Source organism: Callithrix jacchus, chromosome 6 (genome assembly GCF_049354715.1).
Source record: "Callithrix jacchus isolate 240 chromosome 6, calJac240_pri, whole genome shotgun sequence".
Lineage (NCBI taxonomy): Eukaryota > Metazoa > Chordata > Mammalia > Primates > Cebidae > Callithrix > Callithrix jacchus.
Genome location: NC_133507.1, coordinates 85,383,448 through 85,411,408, shown reverse-complemented (window position 1 = coordinate 85,411,408; position 27,961 = coordinate 85,383,448). Strand labels below are relative to the sequence as shown.

General features: G+C 37.0%; 1 long non-coding RNA gene across 5 annotated transcripts in view; it reads left to right on the top strand.

Annotated features, from left to right (window-relative positions):
- The window catches only part of LOC103793803 (uncharacterized), a 129,921-nt gene that overhangs the window by 85,738 nt on the left and 16,222 nt on the right, over window positions 1-27,961 (top strand). The window contains exons 6-7 of one of the 5 annotated variants that reach the window (XR_013518947.1): window positions 1,229-1,318; window positions 14,206-14,315. This is a non-coding gene — a long non-coding RNA (uncharacterized LOC103793803). Of the gene's footprint in view, window positions 1-1,228; window positions 19,027-27,961 lie in introns of those variants that run through there. The other 4 variants (XR_013518946.1, XR_013518945.1, XR_013518944.1 and 1 more) reach the window with 4 other exon arrangements.

The window sequence follows — 27,961 nt, the reverse complement described above, 5'->3', positions numbered from 1 at the left end:
TTGCTTAGTCTAGTCACAAAAACTACAACTTTGAATTAGTAAGGATCAGAGCTGTGAGTTAAACCCATGCAGTATGACTTACGGCACCCACATTCTTAACTACTTACTCTAGTGCCTGTGAACCTGAGAGAATTACTTTCCTTTGGTAACCTTCAAAAAAATTTCCTCTCAATTGCTTTGGTAACTCCTAAGCTGAAACTTTCCATACATGCAAGGCAAGCTGAAAAATGTGGTTAGCTTAAAGGTAAATGGATCTTCTCAGGACGAAACTGCACATTGTTGGCGTTCTAGGTCACAGTTTTTAATAACGTGCATATATACATATCAGATCCAACTCTTAAGTAGCTGTGAATTATGGATTAGCTCAAGCATGTGCAATTCTATTTACAATCTGTAACAAAAGATCTCTTCTTTATAACTTATGTAGCCGGAGGCATTTGCACACTATAGTGGGGTAATGTGGAATCAGTTGGTCCCTATCAGTTGGTCAATTCATTTTGAGCATGCTAATGCTGAACTAGAAAGATGGACCACTTTGCTTAAAAAACACAATGTCCCAAGCATCTCTTGACAATCAGGGGTGGGTTACCTGCCTGCCCTTTCAAAGTAGTGCTTAAGTAAGTGACTGTCCAGTGATTTTACAAAAGTTTCATAGATGATATCTATCTCCCTCCTTTCTTGGATTGACGATTTCATTAAAAGCCATTCTCCTATTGTCATTTTGCTTTCTCTGCTTTAATGTGGTCTGTGGGGTTCATTACATCCAGCGTGTTAACAGCATCAGTTGGGCTTAGGTTTAATTGCAGCTGAACCTTGCCATTGCTAACCACTTAGCTAACATATGCCAATATCATGGTACCTAATGACTCCTTCTGCAGAGAATCCTTTATATTCCCATACCTGCCCCTCTAAAAGACCAGAGTAACATTAATTATCCATGTGAACTGCAGGATGGGAAGAGTACCAATGGCTTTCTCTGTCTTGGATAACTGCATGTATACTGGGTTCAGAATCTTTCAGCTTGGTTTGTCATTTTCAGGGATCCTTTTAAATATTTTCCTTTTCCTTAATAAGGTTGTCACAAGCGGCAAAAATCATGCACTTGCAAATCCAAAAGAGGAGAGACTTTTACATTTTGCTGCTTAATTTGTGCATCCATTTCTAGGCCTTAAAGTGGAATAGCTCAGAGTAATCTTCATTTGCTTTCTGCAATCCCATTGTTCCCTAGGGACACCGAGTGAGTCCAAGAACCAGTGGGAAAACACTGCAGATCTCCTGAGAACAGTATATTGCTCTTTAGAATCCTTGGTATTCTGAGGTAATTTTGAGTTTTATATCTTATTTTTGGTTTCCTTTGATATCTGAGACCTGAATAAAAGGCACTGTTCGACCTCTTTCTCCCTTTTCCCCAAATGTCATGACAAAGGAAAAGATGAGGGCCTAATTTTGAGTGGATGCTGGCTTTGGGGGGTGTCGGGGAACAGCAGAGTGTGATAGCAGAGAGTAATTCTGCTTCAAGGAGGATACTGCCCAATTTTTTAAACTTAATAGGATTAGTCATGGGAACTATTTTTAGCAGAAGTTCAACTTTATCCATGTATTTTAATGTGGGAAAATTGTGTCCTTTTCCCTCTGCTAATGTTTGATGTATTCCAGCCCTCCTGTGAGCGTGTTTGAGTATCTTAGGGGATCTGGAGTGGAGGAGAACTTCCTCTCGGATTCTCTCTGTTTTCTTTCGTGAAAATGACATTCCAAAGCTGTTTCACTTTCTGACAGGAAATGGAGGCTTGCCAAAAATGATTAAAGTCCAAGAAAGCATAACAGTTCCAAAGCTACAGCAGTTCTTTAGGAGTCCTGAGTTTGACATTGTGTCAAACAAATGTGAAATATTGTTTAATAAATTTGAATAATACAGAGATAGGAAAAAATCATTCTTGGGTTATAGCAGTAGTGGTTTGTGTTAAGTATGGAAAAGACTACCTACATCTAATAAGTTGAAATACATATGTAAATACACTTGTGTAAGGTTAACTCAGCTTAAGACTTTATTCCATTGTATACTAGCTGTATGTGTGAGACAGAAGTCTTGCTTGAAATATGTGTGAGTTTAAAAATATGTGTATTTCTCCAGTGCTTAAGGTAAAAAACTTCTGGTTATGTGATCTAACCCATTCATAATAGATTATTATTTTTAAAAATTTTACAATGAATTTAATAAATTAATCAAGAAAGTCACTTAGTCCAAAGTAGTTTTATTTAAAAGGGTAAAACAATAATTGAAAACTTTAGTCAGTATCTGAAATCATAAGCTTAAAAGGCTTTTTGTATAAAAGGAGTCTCAATTATTTCACTGACAAACCCAATTAAGCTGTTTTTAATTTTCTGCCAGAGAATTATGCATTTATGTAGATAATCATGTACCCCTCCACAAAATAAAACTGGACAAGAAAAAAAAATCTTTCTTTAATCAATAAAATGTACCACTTCTCTGAAAAAAATGTTTGCATGAAAAACTTTTAAGATTTTGTTTTTAAAACACCTTTAAAATTACCATTAAAACAATTTTATCACTCATTTCTCTTGATATTTGGGACTATATTTGGAATATATGTTTTTAGTCCAAGAAGTTCAATCGTTTCTGTATTCGCTGACATTTGATGAATACCACAATTCATGACCACTTTTTAGACAAGTTAAATTGATTAGAGAAGTCATTCAATGTCACTGAGTACCATTTGTCACTTCATAAACAGCTACAATCTGCTGCCTACAAATGCAGAGAGACCACCAAATAAATCACATCAAATGGTGGGAGTAGATACTATCCCTTCATCTGTAATTGGTACAGCTCTCTCCTGTCACATTTGTTCATTCTTGTGATGCTGGTGTGGATTGACACTGACACTGACTGGGAAGCCACTGTCTCTGACGATAGAGAGTCTGTGCTTCGGTGATGTATGTGCTAATAGAGAATATTACATTAACATTACCCATGTATCAAGCGTATAACTTAACCATCTAGATATCTGATGAGATGCCCATATAGACCTTTCCTAACAGGAGATAAGCTCTGTGGCTTTGAAAAGAAATTGATAGATGCCAAAGAAAACACATGATTAATGGATTTGCAAGAAAATGAAGAGGCATAGTTTGCATGTCCGTTTCATTGGACATAATTGTCAAGCTCTAAAGTCTAACTCCAGTTACATGTTTATAAAATATGACAAATATATACACCATAGTTTTGCTAATTTTAAAACATCTTTCATTTTAAGAATTCTTTTTCTTTCTATATTGAACAAAAAATTGCACTGCTATACAGTTAAAACTTGTTATTATATTATAGAGTGAAGGTTAAATGAAAATCTGCTTTCTTAGGGTCAGAACTCTTTCTCCCTGCCATATCTGTGTTTATGAACATGTGCGTGTGTACACAGGCTTCCATATATATTATACCATATGCCACACTAATATTAAAAATTAACATAAATTAATGAAGACAATATACTTCCATAATGTCAAATCTTTAAACACTAGACTCTAGGGAAATAGAAATGGACTTCAGTTGCTGCTGAAACATCTCTTATACATTGTATGCCACTCTGCAGCGATAACGGCCATGTCTACATCACAAACTGCAAAATTCAGTATCATATCAGAACTAGCTTTATTTTAATGATTTTTAATATTTGCCAGAAATTTTGCATATGTTATCTCATTCAACTTTCACAGCAAGTGGGAGAGATGGATATTTTTATTCCCATTTCATAGATGAGGAAATGAGGCACCAAGAAGATAAATGATGTGCACAGGATCACATGGAAAGAAAATGAACCAAGATCCTGAGCTCAGATCAGTCTGGCTCTAAACCCCTTTAAATTATGATATGTCCTCAAAACATATCTTTGAGAAGCGAACACAAGAATGACAACCAAGCCAATAAAGCTCCTCTGAAAATGTTTCACCTTCTCTGAAATACTGCATTACTAGGTCTTGGAAGCAGAGGGATATGCAGAAGTGCTTGAAACACTGACAGCGTCATCCAGCATCAGAGAGAAAAATCCTCTCTGGAATGTGGTGGGTAGGCATAGGACTGTTGGAGGGACATGTGAAGATGCTCTTCACCACAAGTACACAAACAGGTCAGTCATGCTGATGAAAGGTTCTAATTTGATTACTTAATTAGCCAAAATATGCCATAATTTTCTGATGTTCTGTATTAGTCCATTAGTCCACTGCTATAAGGTCATACCCAAGACTGGGTAATTCATAAAGGAAAGAGGTTTAATTGACTCACAGTTCCACAGGGCTAGGGAGGCCTTAGGAAACTTATAATCATGGTAGAAGGGAAAGCAAACACATCTTTCTTTACATGGTGGCAGCAAGGAGAAGAATGAGCACCCAGTGAAGGGAGAAGACCCTGATAAAACTGTCAGATCTTGTGAGAACTAACTCACCATCGTGAGAACAGGATGGGGGAAAACGTCCTCTGATTCTTTTATCTCCGCCGGGTCCCTTCCATGCCATGTCGGGATTACGGGGACTACAATTTCAAGATGAGATTTGGTTGGGGACACAGCCAAACCGTATCACCTTTTATAAAGAAAATAAGCCTTTGGAAAAAATGCAGGAAGATATCTTTTACTGATGAATGAAACTTATAAACAACTTTCCAAGTTATTTTAGAATAACTTTCCAAAGAGTCTGCTACACCCTCCTTGGGATCTTAGAAAAAGTTTTATTTAACTGGGGACCTAGAGATGTGTATAGCATTGGAAATAAATTACCGCAGCTTTTTCCAAAAGATTCATATATAGTTAATGACATTTTTTCCGTGGGTTCACTCATTTAAGTTCTACCTGATATGTGTTTGTTAACATGGAGTGTGCTTTAAAATGGTACAGTAAACCTGTTGTTATTTCTTAGTAGATAGTTAAAAGGAAACATATATGAATTCATTTGAAAATAGGTTTAGGCAATACATGGCACAAAGTAATTCTAGTTATTTGATATAAGTTATGAAAAATGGTATGCTCCTATTGAAAAACAACACAGAATTGACCAATATCTAAAGCAGGCAGCTTTCATGGGACTGTGCTCATTGTCAACAAATGTTGGGAAAAGGTCAATGGTTAATTAAATAATCCATCACCTCAGGATAGAGAGTAGTTCTCAACTCTGACAATCAGTGACAGAAATATTAAAAGGTCAAAAAATGAGTTACAATATATTCTGGTTTGTTATTATGTATTATAAAGATGTGGCTTGATGCAAGAAGTAGAGGATGCAAAATGTTCACTTCCTTCTTTCCAGGTAAATACATTTTGGATTATTTACTGATATGAATAGTGTAAATTCTTGTAGAGCCATAGGCTTCTTTTGATTTGCACACTTTTTGAAAAATACGCTTTTGGACAAAGAACGTTTTGTCTCCATGCTTGAGAAACCACGTGATGAGGGTGGAGTGGGGATTTGGGGAGAAGCTTCTTGTTTTGGGAATTGCTTTCCCTGGGGCCTGGTGATTTCAAGTTGCTATTTGTACTGTAAAAGAAAGTCTTTGCAAACGTGGTAGCTTTCAACTGCTGAGTGTACTTTCGTTTTATACTGTATAACTCTGTCATTCTCAGAGCATAGTAACATCTCCAGTTTCCTTACATCAAGTCCAGAATAGCCCTTCAGTAAATTAAAAGTTCTATCCAAACTTGATATATTGATTTGACCTAATTTCCTTTTCCCAGGATTGGCTTATTCATTATCCTTTCCAGACATTAGTTTTTGTTTTGTTTTCTTATTCAATGGGAATTATTATTTAATTTGGGCTGCCTTATCTATCAAAAATTCTTTCTCTATTACCCTCCCTTATTTCTTCTTCCTGCTTCAGAGTACCAGTAATTCATTCTGAGTTTTTCAGTCTCAAGTGGAAGCATTTTTTTTTCTCTGTGCTATAGGTTGACTAAAAGAAATACCACCCACTTTGGGCTTTCCACTGTCCTTTCTCTTTTACCTCTTGAGTCCAAAATATGGAGCACAGACATGAAAAGAGGTGGCCCAGAATAACTGCTTTCCAGGAAGCCATAAATCATGAGTGATTAAAGTAATTGGCAACAATTGAAAGAAAACATGTTCCTGCTTTGGCTCTTTCGTTTTGCACATGAGAGGAAACTGGTCACCAGTTGAGATCACCATAGGTTTATGAGAGATAATGTGTTGTTTGAAGAGAAAAATGAAGCCTCTTACTTGTCCCTCGAGAATGTGGGCCTCAGCGAGTGATATTATATGGCCACGTCACCCTGCTGAAGTGTTCATTTATATGGCTTCTAAATGAGGGGTGCTTTGCCAGGGACTTCAACCCATAACTGTGCACACAGCTTTACCCCTTGCCGTCTGGGTGATCGTGGCTATTTCCAATATGGGCAAGTGTTATATGATTATTTTATCTCTTACTGTAAAGTGTTTTGAGAGCCTTTGTATGAGAGGCAATATAAAAATAAATTGAATTGAACTATGGCTTCACCTCCCCACTTTTTAGTGCAGAAACCTTTAGAGCAAAAAGTACAGAGCTGTGACAAAGGAGAAGATTAAGACAATGTCAGGAAAATGGTTAACTCTGGAGAGCCCTGACCCTGCAGGAGGAGTTTGAGATGGACAGAGAGAGAGAGAGAGAGAGAGAGAGAGAGAGAGAGAGAGAGAGTGCTTGCATGTCACACTTTGGCTATGTGTTATTTAATGTCTCTGCACAACTAGAGAATATCACATTTGTATTTTTATTAAGTTAATTGTTTTGCATCATAAGAGATCCAGAACCTACTTGAAGCTAATGCATTTCTACCTAGACAAGACTTGTTAATTATACAAATATCTGTTTTACATAACATATTACAGTGCATTAAAAGCTGCCTCGTTAGTCTCCGTAGGGCCAAGATTGGAAGCACATCTTCTAACTTTCAGAATCCACAACTATAATTATTTTTCTTCTAGAATAAAATAATCTTGGCTTAAGGTAACAGGTTTTTCCTTCAGAAATGTGATTTTGTGTTTTATGACACCGCATCAATACATTATTTTAATAAATAGCTCTTGGTTCACCAGAAGTGCTGTATTTTGACAATATCAGCCAACCTTTTCATTTGTTTAAGCAGGAAAAGTAGGGTGCCAAAATAAAGCCACTCCAGAAGAACATCTCAAGAATGTTTATGAAAGCGGTTACAGCGACATTTATTAGACTTAAAGCATAGTTCTGATTTGTCATGCAGAATTCCAGGGAAGTGAGTAATTTCTATATTTTTCTAAATGCCAGTGTTTCATATTTTGAAGTAACAATTTTGCTTGTAAATATGAAACTAACAACATAGACTGCAATGTGACAAAAGATATCAGAGATTCATCATTATCTGACAATACATGTTGGATGTGTTTGCTGCCATGACACAAGGTTTCTCAGATAAGTTGGGGAATGGAAAGATTTATCCCCCAAGTTCTCTGACAATAGGCCTAATTTTAAAAAATTATTCAAACTGCAATATTGATCAGTGGTTAGGTTTTTGGGGGATGGCTTCCCCCACCTACTCTTTACAACGCAGAACCTTTCCTAGCCTTCCTTGTTCCTGTCTCCATGGAGGCATTCTGAGACATTGTTGGTAGCATTTTCATCCATGGAAGGCCAGGCTACTTCAAGATAGTAACCACACTGTTAAATTACCAAAATACAGGGAGCAAATCTCTTCCTGTACCCAGAGTCTTGCTTACAACATTGCAGAGAGTGCTTTCCTCTGTAGATTTGTTGTTTATTACTCCTTTTTAATCAAAAGCTCTCAACAATATTTTCGCATAGTGAGTCAGATTCTCCCAGGTATCCTGGGGATACATGGGAACATTATTTTCTCTAGGCAGTAAGTGGTCCCTCTGGGGCCTGAAAAAATGAATACCCCTTCAAAGGTGCTTATTATGTTAGGATGGCATGGAGACACTCACAGTCATTCATTTATGTGTCTATTCTGCTTTGTGGAACAATATACTCTGGTTTAGAGACGGACTGCTCCATGACCCCACGAATAAGATAACAGATGTGTATGTGTTTGTATGTGTGTGTAATAGAATGCATGTAATGCTAATGTATATTATATATGTGTTCTTTTAATCACTGCTTCCCTGAGAACCAGAGCACTTTGTACACACACACACACACACACACACACACACACACACACACACACACATATGCATTTATTTTTCAAATGGCGTCTTAGTTTATACAAAATGCAGTTTAAACATCGAAGTAGCCAAAGAGCTGAGGAATGAGACAGGAGTGATTAGGTTTTGGCCCAGAGATTCATGTTTTTCTCTCTGTTACTTAAGCATTCTATGTGATATCAGCTGACCAGCTAGTGGAACATCAAAAACAAAAAAGATTTCTGTCAGCCAGGTGTGATGTCTCATGCCTGCAATCCCAGCACTTTGGGAGGCCGAGGCAGGCGGATCACCTGAGGTCAGGAGTTCGAGATCGGCATGACCAACATGGAGAAATCCCATTTCTACTAAAAATATCAAATAAGCTGGGCGTGCCAGTGCATGCCTGTAATCCTGGCTACTCGGGAGGCAGAGGCAGGAGAATCGCTTGAACCCTGGATGCAGAGGTTGTGGTGAGCTGAGATTGTGCCATTGCACTCCAGCATGGGAAACAATATCAAAACTCCATTTCAAAAAAAAAAAAATTGTGTCTTTCAAAAATCTGTTTAAAAACGCCTCTTGATTGTTTTTTAAATTTTGCATGTTTATGAACACCCTTGTTCTTCCCCTCTGGGAAAGCTGACTTCTTCTAAACATGTATGGAAAGCTTAATTTTTGTATTGGCAGCCCAAAAATCACATCCCACAAACCCTTGAGATAGAGGCAGGAGAACCCTCAGGATGTCACCTTTAGATTGAAATCACCTGGCTCTGAAAAAACCTGCTCTGGAGCTAGTCATTTTAGGTTTAAACTTTATCAAACTGAGTTTTCCCAAATTGCACACACCCATATCTCTCACCTCTCCCAATCAAACCCACAAGTTTAAAAAGGGTTTGAAGGAAGGAAAAGACCACCAAATCCTTCCAAAGATCCACTGGGGTTTTTCTTTTCTTTTTCTTTCTTTCTTTTTTTTTTTTTTTAATATAGAATTCCTGTTAGATTCCCAGGCCAGGGGTTTTCAAGTGCTCACATGTCTCAGTGAAAGTCAGCCTAATTAGTATAAATCAGACTTTTGTAATATAGATACCCAAGTATATGAGTTATATTATGATAGATTGCAGTGAATCAGATACACGCCATTCAATGATATGTTTAAGAAAAAAAATAAACATGCTTCATTTCTTCATTAGAGGATGCTTATTTATAGTGCAATATATATCTACCTCCACTGTAACATTAAAGTTTTGACTGCTTTTTAACTATAAAATTTGATATTGTTGTGGCAGCTGTACTATTCAAATGATAGCTGTAGTACAGCTGTTATCAGTGAGGGAGATTTATAGCTTCCTTATGCAGATAAAGACATGTGCATATTTACTTTTAGTTTTACTGCTGGTGTCCTATATTTTAATGACACAAGGTGAAATAAAAGAATATTATAATAGAGAAGTCCTTTAATTCTGGAAATATAAACGCCACACTTCATATGAAACTCTGTTGTAACTTTCTATAAATTCCCAGTCTTTTCCTTCAGTCAAACAGCCTACATTGGTAAATATCTCATATCCCATAAGTTTCCAACATTTATTTTTGGCATTTCTTTTACATCAAAAGCATTGGTTAAAAGAAAAAGGGAAGGAGAAGGAGAGAAAAAAGAAGGAGAAGAGAGAAAGGGGGAAATGAGTGAGTAACCAAAAAGCAGTTAAAACAACCTTTTAATTTTGGTATCTAATTCCTCCAGGAAGTTGGATAATTTGAAACTTTAGATTCAACTTCAGGTCAGTTTGAAAGCATACAGCTTGCTGATCAATAGACAATGAAGAAAAGGAGTAGAAAGTTGAAAACATTGCTTTCTCCAACTGACTACGTCTCTTGTTCTGTGTCTTAATATTGTCTTGAACCAATAACCTCATGACAGATGGGCAGAATTCAGAGCTCTTGGCAGTTTGGATCAGATCCGATAAGCATTCAGGTCTATTTGGTACTGAAATAGAGTTGGAAATCACATGAAGACAGACATTCTAAGTAAAGTCCCATTAGTGGGTATTTTCTGATGGTTTGAAAGTATTGCTAGAAGAGTCTTTGGAATATTTGGGGTTTCATGATTGATATCGGGCAATACATAGGTGCCCAGTGCACTTTCAGAAGTATTAATCACACTCTTTAATACAGAGGAAAGTTCGATCTGTTCTTTCATTATCTCAAAGCCCAGAACTATCCCATATACTCATACCTTCTTGGTTTTGTGTTCAGAGACTTGTGGGTTTAAAATGCTATTTTAATTATTTCTATTTACACACTAATAAACCTGTGAAATTAGCAAATACAAGTACCCTATAGCATATGGGGTTTAAGGGAACGTATCTAAATCTCCCAATTACCAGAGAAGTATTTTACAGCTCTCAAAATTTCATCACATACATATTAAAAAGTAAATTGACAATTCAAAAATTATTCATTAAGCAGATCAGGTAATTTTACCTGTACTTATAGAAAATGAAGGGACAGATCCTCATTATCTGTTTCCTCTTTGGCTCAGTAATTGGATGGAGGCTTTTTTTAGTAATTTAAGATAATTTAATGTAGTAGGGATTGACTTTTGCACTAGAGTCTTGTCTAGTTATTGTTCTTCATTCGTCAGTCATATGCAAACCACATTTTCACTAAATATGTATCAAACTTCAACTTCTAAAAAGTTCAGAGGTGTCTTCTTAATAAAGTCCAAATTGTTGGCTTTCTGAATTAGAAAGACAGTTTCGGTAGATGACTTATCATTCCTGTAATAATTGCCTGCAACTGAGTAACACATGGAGACCATCTTCAGTAAATATGGAAATATCTGAGTATGCTAAATAGTCTTTGCATTGTTTCATTATAAAGCTATGCCAGTCAATTAATCAGCTCTCCAGGATGTGAACATATAGTACAGCAAGTACTGAAATGAGGGAATTGGGATCGGCAACTTAGAACAAATTAGACATCTTTAGGAGTCAAGGAGATATTCAGTTGCCATCTTATTTCCCCTTGGAATAAATGTCTAGGTTTAAAAATATTTATCAAGGATATGAATAAAGCTCCAAAACAAGTATTTTTGTCACCCAAAACCCCACCATCTTGCTTCACCATTCCTTACTTCCCACCAATATGGCCTGGCAACCTATGTCAAAGGTTTTTGCTTTTAATGAATATTTTACCAGAGTCCTTTTAAAAGACTATGGCCATATGGATTCTATTTTCAGGTGTTTTCTAAATAAATCTTAAGTGTGTATGTGTGCTTATGGTAATTTAATTTTCTTGTTGATGTGAAAAAAAACCTATAAAAATGCAGAATATCACACATTTTTTATCTCAGATTTTAATATCAAACATTAGAACTGACAGCACTTATCAAAAGTATGAAATTTTCCTTAGAGTAATACAGATGAGAAAACTTCTGCTGAAGAGAAAATCACCACATGAATAAGATCATAAATACATTAAAATTATTTTTGTCAGGTGCTTAACTGTATTTTATCCTAAAATTAGCCCTGTCAATGGATTAAAATTGGATAATAGTTACAGTCCAACATGAAACATTATACAATCATGTAAGTTTATTTAGAATTTGAGTTTAATAATTTGAGTGCTAATTTGTTTTTATTTTCTAGAAATTCTGCTTAAAGATGTTGCAAGTACTTCAAGTACTTGATTGATTCATTGATTTCAGTTTAATCTATACTTTCTCTGCTTACTTGGATCAATCTTTTTTTGTTGTTGTTTTGAGATGGAGTCTCACTCTGCTGGCCAGGCTGGAGTGCAGTGGTGTGGTCTCGGCTATTGCAACCTCCAGCTGTTGGGTTTAAGTGATTCGCCTGCCTCAACCTCCCGAGTAGCTGGGATTCCAGGCACCCACCATGATGCCTGGCTAATTTTTGTATTTTTAGTGAAGTCAGGGTTTCACTATGTTGGCCAGGCTGGTCTTGAACTCCTGATCTCAGGTATTCCATCCACTTCAGCCTCCCAAAGTGCTGGGATTACAGGCATGAGCCACTACACCAAGCCAATCCTTTTTAAGTGGGTCATGTGATTACTGGCTATTTATTAAATAGTAGCTTAAGTAAACTACCATTTATCCAATTTCAGTGTTTCAAGGAATTTTTAAATGGTCTCCAAATAAAGCAGGCAGGAAAAGTTGAAGGATTGACATGTTTCAAATGCATTTTCAGTCAGAATGAGTTAGTTGTCCCTTTTCTCATAAAGAATGGCTGCATTATCCTTTGCTTCTAGGTTGTGAGTGCATTTGAGGATGGTCAGTGGGGAGCTGTGGTACTAAAAGATCATTGAGAATCCCTGGTTCTCTACTGGGAATTTGAAAGCATCATAGTATGTAATTCCTACAGCAAGCCTAGACAATAGTAGTATTGGGCATGCTGGGTAACTAAGGATTAGAGAAGCTAGGTAATTTTATGTATGTTATCTAGCTTATAAGACACACAGTGAAAATTCAGGAGCTACCAGAAACTCATTGAGACTTTAGAGAAATGCTCTCTGGTAGACAGATGTCAGCCACAAATACAAGTAAGCCAAATATGTAATGTTTAGTTTTCTAGTGACATTCAAAAGAGTAAAGGAAATCAGTTGAACTTAATTTCAATATTATCTTTTACTGAATATACCCATTTTTAACTTCAAAATATATAAAAATTATTAATGAGATAATTTCTATTATTTTTTCATACTAAGTCTTCACAATTCAGTGTGTATTTTCAGTTATAGCCTATCTTTGTTTCAAGCCAGTCACATGTCAAGTGCTCAATGTGGCTAGTGGCCATTGGACTGGATAGCATAACATTAGAGTCTTTGAGAGGTCAAAAGTAGCACAGACAGTATTGTTATTGATTGACTAGTGATCATTGTACTAAATAGCCAAGAATTCCAGAGAAAAATGGACCTACTGGCACAGGCATTCCATTTGGGCTGTGTAGTGAAGGGCTGATCATATTAAATAAGAAAGTAAGTTTTCTAAGGAAACATGCTACTAAGTTAAATTGGAGCAAGGTAAGCACAGAAAGGGTGTACAAGTTTGCTGGCTGCTGGTGCTTGGAAGACATGGTTTCCCAGCTTCATAATCTTACTAATTTATTCAACAAACATTGGTAAGTGCTATTGTGTCTAAACTGTACTATATACTGGAAATAAAAATATACTGTCTGTCTAGCCCATTAGCACAAGAGACCTGTCTCCTAGTCCATGATGTACCATCATGCACATTCAAAGAGATAGAATGACAAGTTCTTATAAAACTAGAGATCAAAACTATTCTAAGGGACTCATAGACCATACCAAGTATACAAGCTAGGTCAATTCCAGAGGCACTACATATACATATATTACATGTATATAAAACACACACACACACACACACACACACACACACACACACGTCAATCAATCCAGCAAGGAAAAGAAAAATAATAAAAATATTGACCAGGACCACTTGGCTTCCATAGCTGGGAAGATTTCAGACTGTGAGAAGAGGGACTGAGAGTGAATTAAGTTGACACTTATGGAGGACATAGCTGTTTGTGGCTAGTGTAATTCATTAGTAACTCTGCATATAATTTAACCATAGTGGTTTTTAGCTTCTTTTAAATAATTTCTTTGTTTTATAAGGATTTCCTCACCAATAAAATGAAATAAGATGCACCTACTTGCTAGGGTTGCTGTAAGAAATAAATGAATTAAGAGCACACCTCTGGTGTCTAACAGCCAGGGTTTAAACCCTGGATTTGCCTCTTATTCTTTATGTTATTTGGGTCAAATAACTGTCCTCTGCATTCTTTAATTACATCTATTGTGAAACAAGGCTAATGATGCTTCTTACTCACTGGTTTGAGTGAGGATTAAATTAATGGACATATTTAGAGGGATTAGAACATTGCCTAGCTCTTGGGTTCAATGGATCTTAGTTATTAATTATTATCATTAAAGTTATACCTGGGGAAACTTTTAAATAATACACACCTTAACTCTCTTATATACTCTGAATTGGCCTCTTAGGAACCTCTAGTGTTTGTGAAGTTCCTCAGTATATCTGAGGACAGACGAGTTTGGAAATGACACTGAGGGATGGGGAAACAGGACTGCTGGTGAAGCTGGCCAACCTCAAGGTGAGTTGTGAATCACAACAGTGATTCTCACTGTGACCCCACATTAGTATCATCTGGGAATTTTAAACATCTGGTTACCCAGACAGCACCTGGGCCATTTAAATCAGTATAGTTGGAGGTGGCTTCTAGGCATCAGTGTTTTAAAAACTCTCCGTATGGTAGCTGTGTGTAAATAAGGTAGAACACCTCTGATCTGAAGTATGTTTAAATTCTACATCCTAACATTTTTTTTAAATGAAAATGCTTCTAAGGTCTTAGATGATGGCAAATTGACATAAAAATAGCACATTAAGAAGAACATTGTGAAAAGGGTGCTTAACTGACCCAGTGTTATCTTTCCCTGCCCTTTTTTATATGGATGAATAAAGACAGATAGTAGTTAATTGCTCTTCAGCTAGATCAAGGTCAGTCTTTTGTACTGCAGTCTTAGAACTAGGTTAAACAGGAAGGTATTACTTGTATCACTGTACTTAACCTTGACTTGGGTCATTTAATGCAGTTTTCTAAACTTGGGCATCAGAGTCACCTGGAGAGCAATTTAAAACATTTCTCAGCCTGCCTCCAAGGATTTTGATTTGGTGGTTTTAAGATGGGATCCAGAAATCTGAGTCACTTGAAAACTTCTCAGATAATCCTAATGGCATAATTATAATTTGCTATGTGCATCTAATCAAGGTATTAATTGTGGCAAAACTGATGCTAATGTTAGTAATTAGAAAATATTGATATAATCAAATAAAAACTGTAGTTGATTGATTCATTTCTGGCATGTAATAAGCTAAATAGACTTGCCCAAGGTAAATAGAGTTGCCCAGTCCATGACTTAATAACTTTATACTAAACCATTTGGTGCTTGGTAACCAATGGCATTAAATATCATGAATGACATATTAATGACAAAGATAGTTTTACTGAGCAATTTCTAGGCACCTTGATAGAGAATGAATTCTCCTAACAATCCTTTGGGATAAACAAAAATATTACTTCTATTTTAAAAATTAGGAAATAGAAGCCTCAAGTGGTTCAATAACGTAGTTACATTCACAGAGTGGGTAAAAATAATGGGAACTGAATTAGAAGACAGGTCTATGCCACTTCAAATCTAAGCTCATACAGTTAGAGAGCATCAAAATTCCAGTGACTGCTGCTTTTAGCAAGAATTAGTGGCAGACAAAAACACCTTGACCAAATGCAAATGTCTTGATATGTGTTTTTTAAGGTATGAAATGTCATTTTCCTATTACGTATGAACTCTGAGTGGTAATAAAATAATTAAAACATTTTTTTCTAAGTGGTTGAATTTGAGAAGCTCTTTAAACCCATCCCCATAATTTCATGTATTTACAATGAATAGATTTGTCACAGGAAACCGAGACAGATCTCTCTGGTGAAGATCTGACTTCATTAATAAGGTGCTCCCAATGACTATTGTGTAAGTCCTTGAGGAACAGTCATTTAAACCCTCAGGCCAGTTGGCATTAATCTTAGAGAATACAGAAGAGAAGTACCTATAAGACCCTTAAGATGTCTGTAAACTTAAGACAACCTAGACCAACTTTGATGTACCAGTGAAGTTGAAAGTGCAAAACATTCTCCAAGTGACAGAAGGAATGATATTGAAAGTTTTGTGATCTGAATTTTTTTCTTTTCACTTAATGTTTGTTTCTTTGGACATTTTGAGTCTAATTAGGCACAGATTTGGTTTGTGGCATCAGGAGTCACTCATCCTGTGATGCATCAGATCCTCCTCCTTTGTGCCCCAAAGAGAAACTCATACATTCCTGGGTTGTGATAGTTATTACGTTCTACCATCATTGTTAGCCTATAATTGTGTATTTGCTGTCTAGGTCTGGTCATTTTCATCTATGTCTAGATCAGAGGCTGACATCTGGTTGGTTCTCAGTAAGTGGTTCTTAGAAGAATTAATTGATAGAATTAGTGAAATGAAGAGCTTGGATGTATGAAACTGAGCCATGATTTTGAAATCAAATTATTTTACTCAGCATAAAAGGAGTTATTTGAACCTTGCTTCCAGTCACCTAGCAGCTCATGGAATTAGTACAACCTATCATAACACTTTTTCCCCCCTCAGAGGTATATTCAAGTGAATGAAATTATGGCTAGGCCTGAAAATCCTTTCAATTAAAAAAATATATATCTATTACTCTGACTTTTTATAAGAAGTTTAAAAGCATACCAAAACAGAAGACTGCAGTTGAAGCCACTGTAAATAGTGTAAGTAGGGAAAGGCAGGGTTGTGCATCAGAGCACAGCATTGCAGCTTCACGTGCTAAAAACTGAAGAACCACAGTGGCATTTAATATATTTAAAAAGATTTAGAAATTGTATTTTTTCCACTAAATGGTGTAAATTAAACTGTCAAATTGACAGTACAATAATGTCATCTTCACAGTAGCACATACTGTACCACAATGAAAATTGTATCAATTTTATAGAAAAATTAAAGATGAAGTCTGAGGAAAAATAGCTCAAAATGCTATTCTTTGCAATTTAGAATCATCATGACTTTCTAGAATCCACTCCAAATATAACCACAAGAATAACCATAATAAATCATGATAATTTATATCACAGCTTATTTTGGGGAAGTAGAATCAGATACACTTCATCCTGCTCAAACTATAATTATTTTCATTAAACTATAAAATTGCTTACAGCAGATTTACTCTAAACACATAAAATCATATCCTTAACAATGAGCACAACTAGACCACAAGTGTTCAAAATAACTGAAGTCAAGTGTAAAATAGCAGTCCTTGATTTATACTTTTTAAATTATATATCTTTGTAGACACAATCAATGTACTTTTGTGAGTTTATAATGTATTCCTTTTTATTTTGTTGAAACATCCGACAGGCTTATTCAGTCTCTATCCTGTTGATTAAAAGGTAGTGTCAAAAGAAACTTGCGAAATGATGTCAGGTGCCTAGTAACACAAACTCCCAAACAGTTGGTGTCTGTCAAGAGTACACATTATTCCACAAATGAGGAATCTGGGAGGAAAGTTCATGGCTTTTGTGTTTCTTGAAATGGGAGGTGATAAGAAAGGTGGCTGAATAATCGTAAAGAATTGAGGATACCTAAACTATTGATCTGCAGTGAGTGATATATTTCACACTAAATGGGGAAAAGTATAGGATACTGAAAGTAGTCCATCTGAAATTTACACTTTCCAATATTTTTGCTAATACCAAACAAATGTTTAACAGATATATCAATGTCTTTATTTGTTTATTTTTTTACTTCTATCTTTGCCTATCCAAGAAATGTTTATCCTGGAACACTTTGTGCCACGCTAGGATATCCAAGATTTTCATTTAAGGAATGTAGAACTGGAATCCATGTATCATTTCAACATTTCAGGGGTCTTCACAAAGCTTGTGACTATTGACAACACCAAACTTATATCTGTTTTCCTAGTTGAATATGGTTTTATTGCCTTAAATGCAGATATGAGATTGCTTACAAATATAACAAATTATTTAAATATTTAGAACATGAAAGATTTTAATCTTGTAATGGTAATAGGTTTTAGTGAGGTTCTTACTAATACTTTGATTAGTTACCTATGTACACATCCTCAAGCAATATAGAGAACAAACTTTTAAAAAACATTACTCAGATTTAATTACTTAGTTTGGCTATATTTTAAGATTCATATTAACATAAAAATCCCCAATTATTTTGTTTTTATATAGATACTACCCAAATCCAAGTCAGTGTAGCATTAGAAAAACTTGTCGTGATATAGTAAGCAAGGAAATATTAGCCAGATTTTTTTTTTTTAACTTAGGAAAATAAGTGTCCCTCATTTCCAAATGCTGAACGAAATCATTTTTATTTTTTTTGAAATCGAGTCCTATACTCTTTGTTCCCGACTGGAGTATAGCATCATAGTCTCAGCTCACTCAATCTTCGCCTCCCGGGTTCAGGTGATTCTCCTGCCTCAGCCTCCAGGGTAGCTGAAATTACAGGTGCCTGCCACCACGCCCAGCTAATTTTTTGTATTTTTTAGTAGAGATGGGGTTTCATATTAAGCAGGCTGGTCTCAAACTCCTGACCTTGTGATCCACCTGCCTTGGCCTCCTAAAGTGCTGGGATTACAGGCATGGGTCACTGCACCTGGACGAAAATCTTAAATTTACTTTGCTTGAATCAACCAAGACACCTGCCCCCAGTAACAGGTCGCTGGGATAAGAGAAATCTGCATCCCTGAATTGCTGAGATGGGTTACAGTGATTTCTGAGCTCAACCTGCGGGAAGCAGGGAGAGTGGATTCAGTTAAGACTACTAGGTTCAGACCAATCAGGGCCCACTGCTAGAACTGAGGTTTGGAATGCTGGTGTACGAATTGCATAACTGGAAAATTCTGAATCATAGAAAACAAGACAGTTGTTATTTGACAATCTTAACATGGAGGCTATAAAGCAAAAGCCTTAAATTATAAAAGGAAAACTAATCTACTCATTTAAAATGTTCAAAATTACCTGAGGTGTGTTTTTTGACTTGAGAAGAATGTAATATTTAATGGCAAGTAAATTGCTATTTTTTTGGAGTAATGCTTATATCAGTTGGCTATTTTTGCTGAGAATCCTACTTATTGCTTTGTACTTTGATATATGTATTGATTCTTAATTTAAAAGAGTATCTTATTAAAATAATTTTAAATTATTCATATTAAATTGTTTTTTTCCTTGGTCACAATGTGTTCCTTATGTGAAAGCTATGCTTTCCAATGCATTCTTTCTAAGGAATGGACACCAAACTCAAAAAAAAAAATTTTGTTAGTATAACTCTAATGGATGCATGAAAGTTAACATTAATGTAGCTTAAGGGCATAGCAATTTTCTTTTTTTTTTTTTTTTTTTAATTTTTTATTTGATTATAGGTTTTGGGGTACATGAGCAGAGCATGCGAGACAGTTGCGTAGGTACACACATGGCAGTGTGCTTTGCTTTTCTTCTCCCCTTCACCCACATTTGGCATTTCTCCCCAGGCTATCCCTCCCCACCTCCCCCTCCCACTGGCCCTCCCCTTTTCCCCCCAATAGACCCCAGTGTTTAGTACTCCCTTTTCTGTGTCCATGTGTTCTCATTTTTCATCACCCACCTATGAGTGAGAATATGCGCCCATTGATAATAGACTGGATTGGAAAAATGTGGCACATATACACCATGGAATATTATGCAGCAATCAGAAATGATGAGTTCGTGTCGTTTGTAGGGACATGGATGAATTTGGAGAACATCATCCTCAGCAAACTGACACAAGAACAGAAAATGAAACACCGCAATTTTCATCACTAGTGGCGGTGATGAAATCTATGCAATTTAAGTATGAATAAAAAGCAATAGTACATTTGGATATATTTGGTAAATTTTGGGCAGCAATTTGCTGATATATCTAGCCTTCTTGGACAGATATTGGCTATTTTGACATTTTATATTATGTTTTACATAATATAGTAATTCTAGTTTATTGTATATTATTTAATCTAACTTAATTTGGATTTGTATGACTTTAAAGTGACTGGTTATATATAATTTTATCTTGAAAGATACAAAAGGTCAGTTTGGATCATGAGTGACTTTCCAATCATACCCATGAATCAGTATCAGATTATAATGCTTAACATGTCTCAGATTATCCAGATAAGTTGATTTTCAGAAACAATTGTGATATTTGAGTATTCTAGTTACAACTCTCACTTGAGGAGTTAAAGTTTTTTTTGTTTCTTTTTGTTTTTTTTTTTTTGAGACGGAGTCTCACTCTGTCGCTAGGCTGGAGTGCAGTGGCGCAATCTCAGCTCACTGCATCGTCCACCTCCCGGGTTCAAGTGATTCTCCTGCCTCAGCCTCCTGAGTAGCTGAGAATACAGTTGTGCACCACCATGCCCAGCTAATTTTTGTAGTCATAATAGAGACAGGGTTTCACCATGTTGGCCAGGTTGGTTTTGATCTCTTAATCTTGTGATCCGCCTGCCTTGGCCTCCCAAAGTGCTGGGAAATAACTGTTTGAATACAGTTTTGTTTTCTGCTCCTTCCCCTACTTACCTTAGTATCACTCTTAATAGCATAAAGGGAACAGTGCTGCATGGGTATGACACAGATATTAAATTCATCCAAGTCAGATGTTTTCAGGCATTTGGGTAAAATAGAATATCTCAGTCTAAAATTTTGCCAGAAATGCATTATAATAAGAGTACACTAAATCCCCACTGTGGAAAGCAATGATATTGTATGCCCTAGGAGTGACTATAGAGACTTAGTCAATGAGTAGAATCTTTTTATTTAGTCACCTGGGGATGTACTATAGTAAAACTCTTTCTGCAAGTGAGTGGAATACATTTACTTTCATAACCAAAAAGTCCAGAGTACAATTGGCTTCAAGTTTTATTTTGATTCAGGGGTTAAACCAATTTCTAGGACCTGATATCTCTTAATCCCTTAGGTAGCCCTTGCTAGTCTATGTGTTGTGATTTCATGCACAGGTTCCATTTTGCAGCAAGCTGGTGCTTCTAGCCATAATCTCATTACCTCACAGTTCCATGTTCAGTGAAAACAGTATCTCTTAGCTGAAAGTGCTTATAAGAGCCCCAAGGCTGATTTACTCTGGTTGGACAAGCTTTAGTCATGTGTCCATCTCTGAACCAATTACTGTAACCATTGAATGACTGAGTGACTCAATGCTTGGCCACATGCCCATCACAGGGTCCTAGCAAAGAGTATCACTCAGATTCCATCAAGTTCAGTGTTCCTAAAACAGGGCATGTTGCTGGAAGAGAAAAAAGTAAATGCTTAGGGAGGGAATGTTTGCTATGGGAGTCTATTCAGGCATTATGGGATGTTAACTCAAGATGTTTTTGGAACTTTTGCCTTAGTATGGAAAGCTTATGACTCACTCCCCACAAAATAGTCTTATTATTTTGTATCTCCAGTAAATTTTTTTATTGGATATGGTTTTACAAAATTTACTTAGCCTTCTTACTTAGCCCTGCAATAACTGACTTTTGACGGGTTCCAAAATAGAAATTGTCCTCATAGGAAAACGATTTGTTCTTGTTGTGAATATTTAAGATTGCTCTAGATATCTCATGTAAATTCCAGAACTAAAGGTCTACAAATATTCTGGGAAAATATCAGATCATTGGCATAAGTGTGTAATATCCCAAATTGACTGATTTGAAGGAGTTTACACTCATTTGGATATGTAAATTCTGGTTTACTTGTGTACAAAATATCCCTCTATAAAAAAGTAATTATGATCATAAGCTTTGGAGCTTTACTACCTGGGCTTGCATCTCAGGTTAGTTACTATGCTATCTTGAAAAAGTTATTTAAGTCTTCTCTGTCACAGAAACTTTATATGTAAAATGATAATGACAGTGGTAATAATACCTATTTCACTGGATTGTTTGAGATGCAAATGTATTAATATACATTTCTTAATAAATGATAGTTCTTATTAATATTTAAAATGCATCTAAAATTACCATTTTATATGTGAGGAAAGAAATACACTATAAGTCAGCTTGAGAGAACTATCAAGCCTATGGTTAATCAAGAGTACAAAATATGATATAGGTATAGGTAGGATGGAAACAAATGGAGAGCCAGGGAAACTAGGTTTTGACCCTGATTTTTCCCCAAGTAATGATAATCTTGGGCAAATATCTGCGTATCTGTGGGCTTTTTATAACAATTAAATGAAATGATTCTATAAGTAAACATGAAATCCAGAATAAAAGAGTGATCAGAATTGACTTGGAGTTAATTAAGCAAAACATCCCAGTAGACACATATTTGCAACATAGTTTTGAAGTATATTGGAGGACAAGATTAGTGGAGAGAAATATATAACAAGAGGCCTTCTTTGGGCAAGGCTCAGAAGAAGACTGCAGCATTTGAAGCACAGAGGTAGAGCTTATCAAACAATTTGGAAGGGCTATGGTTTGCTTTGGTTAGTGTGCAGGAGCACATGATGAAATAGTAATAGTTAAATACACAGAGGCAAGAAGCAGTCATTCAATACACAGTATTGAAGGCTAAGCTTAAGATTTTTTAAGGATTTAAGAAGTTACCTTAAATTCTGAGCAGGGAAGCATGTGGTATTTGAGAAAATGACAAACATTTTGAAACAAGGCCTAATGCAGCAAGTTACACATAGTAGTATTTCAAGAAATGTGTGTCGCTTTGAAATTCACTGACAGCTTAAAAATAGGCCCTTCTGGTTGAAGCATTAAACTTCTTGGACCTCATGATTTCTCTTTATAAAACATTTTATTTTAATCATACAAATCTGCAGAAGTTGTCCATCTCCCATACTTAAACTGAGTCCTCTGAGGCATATGTGTACTTCTCTTAGAGTGTTATCCACTTATTCTCTTTTGGAAGATATTGCCTCCTATTGGGGGACTGACTTAGACATAATTTAATTATCAATAGGCCATAGCATGGTAAGATAGCTCAGGAAATATCTCGGGAATTAAGGGGACCCTTTATCATATTATGCTCTCATCTACAGGTTTCACAAGGGATGAAGTTGCTTCTAGCTAAATAGAGGTTTTCCCTGGATATTAACTTTCCTGTAATGTATACAATTTTCTTTTCAGAATCCTTTTTGGTTTTTTCTTTTAATCCCTTCTCGTGAAAGTAGGTTCCCATTACTTATTCCAATGTGAATTCCTCTATTTGATTTGTTTCCATTTATATCACATAAGATCTATGAACTTAGAGTCCATCTTCTGCTCTGCCTCTCCACCAGTGTCTTAAAGATAATCTTCCTTAAAGAAAAACAACATTTGTATCAGACAGTAATTGATGTTAAGACATGATGGTAAATGGAGTTAAAACATAAATTGTGTGAGATATGTAAGTGAAAATTCAGGTGAATTACAGCATGTTTTTAAGTAGTCGGTAGAATAGGAAAGAGGAAATCTAATTCCTATGAGCAGGACAGGACAGGAAACAGTGGAGAGAAGTTTAAGAAACAGAAATACTAACTATAGTGCACTACTTGGCTCTACAGTGTAAAATTTTATATACTTGTATTAGTAAGGATGGGTAGGTGATACTATAGTAACAAACACACCCCAAATTTCAGAGGCTGGAAAGATTTCTTTCTTACTCACACTGAATATGATTTCCAAAGTTCGTGGAGCCTCAGCTTTGTGTAGTTCTCACTCTGGTGCCCAGGACAAGAGAAAGCAGCCATTCTCTGGAAAGTCTTGTTACAGAGAAAGACGGAAAGCATATTACATATGATGCACCAGCTCTTAAAGCTTCCACATGTTACTTCCATTCTTAGTTTGTAGTTCAAAGAAAGTTGTGTGACATGTCATTTCCAAGGTAGGAGAGGAATGCAATTTTACCTTCTGCCTAGAAAGACACTACAAGTATTCAGTGAACAACAACAATGTACCACATTCATAAAATACAAAATAATGGTCAATTTTTAAAAAATTACCTTTCAATTTTAAGAAACTACTTATAAGTAAAGTATAGAAGACAATTTTGGAATGTAAATGTTAGCATTGCCTAGCTCAGAAAACCTTTGTTTCTATCCTATAGCCTCTTAAATGAGATTCCATTTCCATAGAAGCTGGCACCTCCCTGCAGCCTTTCTGTCACTACCCTCTTCACAAATATTATCGTAAAATGGTGCTGAATGGAACTTCTTTCGATGCTTCAGAATTTTGACTGAAGAGCCAAAGCTGAGGGGAATAGGCAAGAGGTAGCTCATATTCCGTAAAAAGACATGCCCCCCCACCTCATCCAGCTGATGTAAGCAGAAAACTAGAACATATTTGAATGCATTGAATGAGTGAGCTGCCGGCATTAAGGGAAAGTGTTTTGCATTCTTTCCTCTCTCTCCTTTCAAGCCTACCAAGAAGGACTATAAGAAAATTATTTATACACATTGAAGTATGTATTGAAAAGGAAAACTGGCATCTTCCTCTACTGATGAAAGCTTACCGAACTATAGGAATTTGTTAGCCTCATGTTGGTCCAGACAGCAGAGTAGAATAAGATAGGAAGGCTCTAGGGAGAGTTCACATATACCTCATGGACTTTCTTTGGAGCTATGCAAACAGGACTGGTCCCTCTTCTCTCTGAGTGAGAAATCGCTGGAGCATCTTCAACACAGCAAGATGACACAGCAGTAGTGGGGCAGCCTGAAACATCCACATTTTGTGTGACAAAGATATGGGTTTCCTGGATCAAATGGAGGCCTTGGAGGCCTCCCGTGTCATGGAAATTGAATTCCTAAGAAACCATTGAGTAGTCATCCAAGGGTGGGAGATGAGAGAGAGGAGAGGTCAGCCATAGAATGCACCATCCATCTTAGAAAGCCTCCGGGAGATGGGGCCTTGAGGAGCCAATAAAAAGTGCAGGATCAGCATTTGGATGACTGCCACACAGACTTTTACTTCACCCCAGCTCCTTTGAGAGCCCAACAATACTGAGACCCAAGGGAAACCCAGAATAGCAGAGAGAAAGGCATAGAGGGAGTGACAGGGCAACATAAAAAGGAATAAACAAAGCCAAGCATGCCTCACTTCCCCATTGCAGGACCCAAGCCACAAGCCAATGTTCAGATAGAAAAAGAGGAGGTACTCTAATTTTGATGTGAAATTCATGTTTTGATCTAGACTAGATTTTAAACACTGAGGATAAATAAACATCTGTTGAATTTGTCTTCAAAGAACACGGAAAGGAAAAATTGCAGAGTACATTAGATGAACCAATTCATGCAAAAAAAAAAAAAAGAATGTTCATGTTGGGACTATTTCTAAATACATTTTTCTATTTCCCATGTCATTCTTTCTCCTACAATATTTGAAAAACATGATTCTTGGCAGAGGGGCTGAGCAACATGGGCCTGGCATGACTGGAACTGGGCTGACCTACAGGCAAGGAGCCCAGACTCCAGGTAAACTAATAGACTATGTTTATGGATGAAACCAAAATTGAAAGCCTGTCAAGCAGTCTAAGTCGAAGTGTTAATCCAAAGGGGACAGAGACAGCCTACTTGGAGGGGAACAGGATAAGAAATGGGAACACTAATCTGGCAGAGGTTCAAAGAGAAGAGGTGGGTAGGCCATAGAGATATTTCTAGTTACTGGAGCACTGTTTAGGCACATTTTACACTGAGTCCAACAGGCTTACCTCTTCTGCACCAACCTAGAAAACTTTAGATACCACCTAGAAAACCTTTCTATTTTTGACATTGAAATTCTACCCATTCTTATAGGATACCTAAAAGGCTACCACCTTCACAAGATATACTTACCTGCCCTTTCTGTACTACCTAGCTGGAAATGATCTCCCTGTCCCTAGATTCCAGTATCATGGTGATATTGTCACTTACATGTCATTGTGTCCTTGTATCTCCCAATACTGGATGTGAAAATCAGGCAAATTTTCAGTTACTTATACACAGGACACATTTAACAAGTATTTGTTAGATGAATATTGCTGTGAAAATAAATTCACAACTTAGAATAAATTTGAGTCTTAAGGTTTGGCTGTGTTCCCACTAAAATCTCATCTTGAATTGTAGTTCCCATAGTCCCCATGTGTCAAAGGTGGGACCAGGTGGAGATAATTGAATCATCATGATGGTTATCTCCATGCTGTTCTCATGATAGTGAGTGAGTTCTCAGGTGATCTGATGGATTTATAAAGGGCTTTTCCCTCTTTTGCTCGTTCTTTTCCTTCCTGATGCCACATGAAGAAAGATGTGTTTGCTTCCCCTTCTGCCATGATTTCAAAGTTTCTTGAGCCTGCGCCAGCCATGCTGAATGGTGAGTCAATCAAATCTCTTCCCTTTACAAATTATCCTGTTTCAGGTTTGTTTTTATTAGCAGTGTGAGAACAGACTAATACAATAATTTGTTACCAGGTGGTGGGGTGCCGCTGATACCCAAAAATGTTGAAGCAACTTTAGAACTGGGTAACAGGCAGAGATTGAAACAGCTTGGAAGGATCAGAAGAAGATAGGAAAATGTGGGAAAGTTTAGAACTTCCTAGAGACTTGGAGGGTTCAGAAACAGGAAGATGTGAGAAAATTTGGAACTTCTCAAAGACTTGTTAAATGGCTTTGACCAAAATGCTAATAGTGATATGGACAATAAAGTCCAGGCTGTGGTGGCCTCAGATGAAGATAAGGAACTTTTGGGAACTGGAATAAAGGTCACTCTTGCTATACAGAGACTGGTGGCATTTTGCTCCTTCCCTAGAGATATGTGGAACTTTGAACTTCAGAGAGATGATTTAGGCTCTCTGGTAGAAGAAATTTCTAAGTGGCAAAGCTTTCAAGAGGAAGCAGAGCATAAAAGTTTGGAAAATTTGCAGCCTTATCATGTGATAGAAAAGAAACCCCCATTTTCTGGGAGAAATTCAAGCCCTCTGAAGAAATTTGCATAAGTAACATAGAGCCAAATGTTAATCACCAAGACAATGTGGAGCATGTCTCCTGTCAGAGGCCTTCACAGCAGCTTCTCCCATCACTGGCCCGGAGGCCTTGGAGGTAAAAATGTTTTCCTGGGATGGGCTGAGGGACCTCCTGCTCTATGTAACCTTGGGACATTGTGCCCTGCATTCCAGCTGCTTCAGCTCCCGCTGTGGCTCCAGTGTACAGCTCAGGCCATTGCTTTGGAGGGAACAAGCCCCAAGCCTTGGCAGTTTACATGTGGTGTTGGGCCTGCAAGGGGACAGAAGTCAAGAATTAAGGTTTGGAAACCTTTGGCTAGATTTTGGAGGATATATGGAAATGCCTGGAGGTCTAGGCAGAATTATGTGGTAGTGGCAGAACCCTCATTGATAACCTCTGCTAGGGCAATGCAGAAGGGAAATGTGGGGTCTGAGCTCCACATATAGCCCACCTGGGACACTGCCTAGTGGAGTTGTAAGAAGACAGCCACTGTCTTCCAGACCCTAGAATGGTAGTTCCACTGATAGTTTGCTCCATGCATCTGGAAAGACACACAATTTCAATGCCAACCCATGAAAGTGGCCAGGAGGGGGTCTGTACCCTGCCAAGCCACAGGGGCTGAACTGCCCAAGGCTGTGGGTACCCACCTCTTACAGCAGCATGGCCTGGATTTGAGACATGGAGTCAAATAATATTATTTCACAGTTTTAACATTACTGCCTTGTTGGGTTTCTTGCATGGGGCCTATAGCCTCCCATTTTGGGGTCAATTTCTCCCATTTAAAACAGTTATATTTACCCCATGCCTGTACTCCCATTGTATCTAGGAAGTAATCAACTTGCTTTTGATTTTACAGGCTCATAGGCAGAAAGGAGTTGCCTTGTCTCAGATGAGACTTTGGACTTGGACTTTGGGTTAATGTTGGACTGAATTAAGACTTTGGGGGACTGCTGGAAGGGCATGATTGTGTTTTGAAATGTGAGGACATGAGATTTTGGGGGGGCCAGGGGTGGAAAAATATAGTTAAGCTTTGTGTCCCCCCCACCAATTTCAACTTGAATTGTAGTTCCCATAATCCTCATGTGTCATGGGTGAGACTTGGTGGGAGATAATTGAAATGGGTGGTTACCTGCATGATGTTCTCATAATAGTGATTGAGCAAGTCACTTCTTTGAGTTAGGAGAGCTGA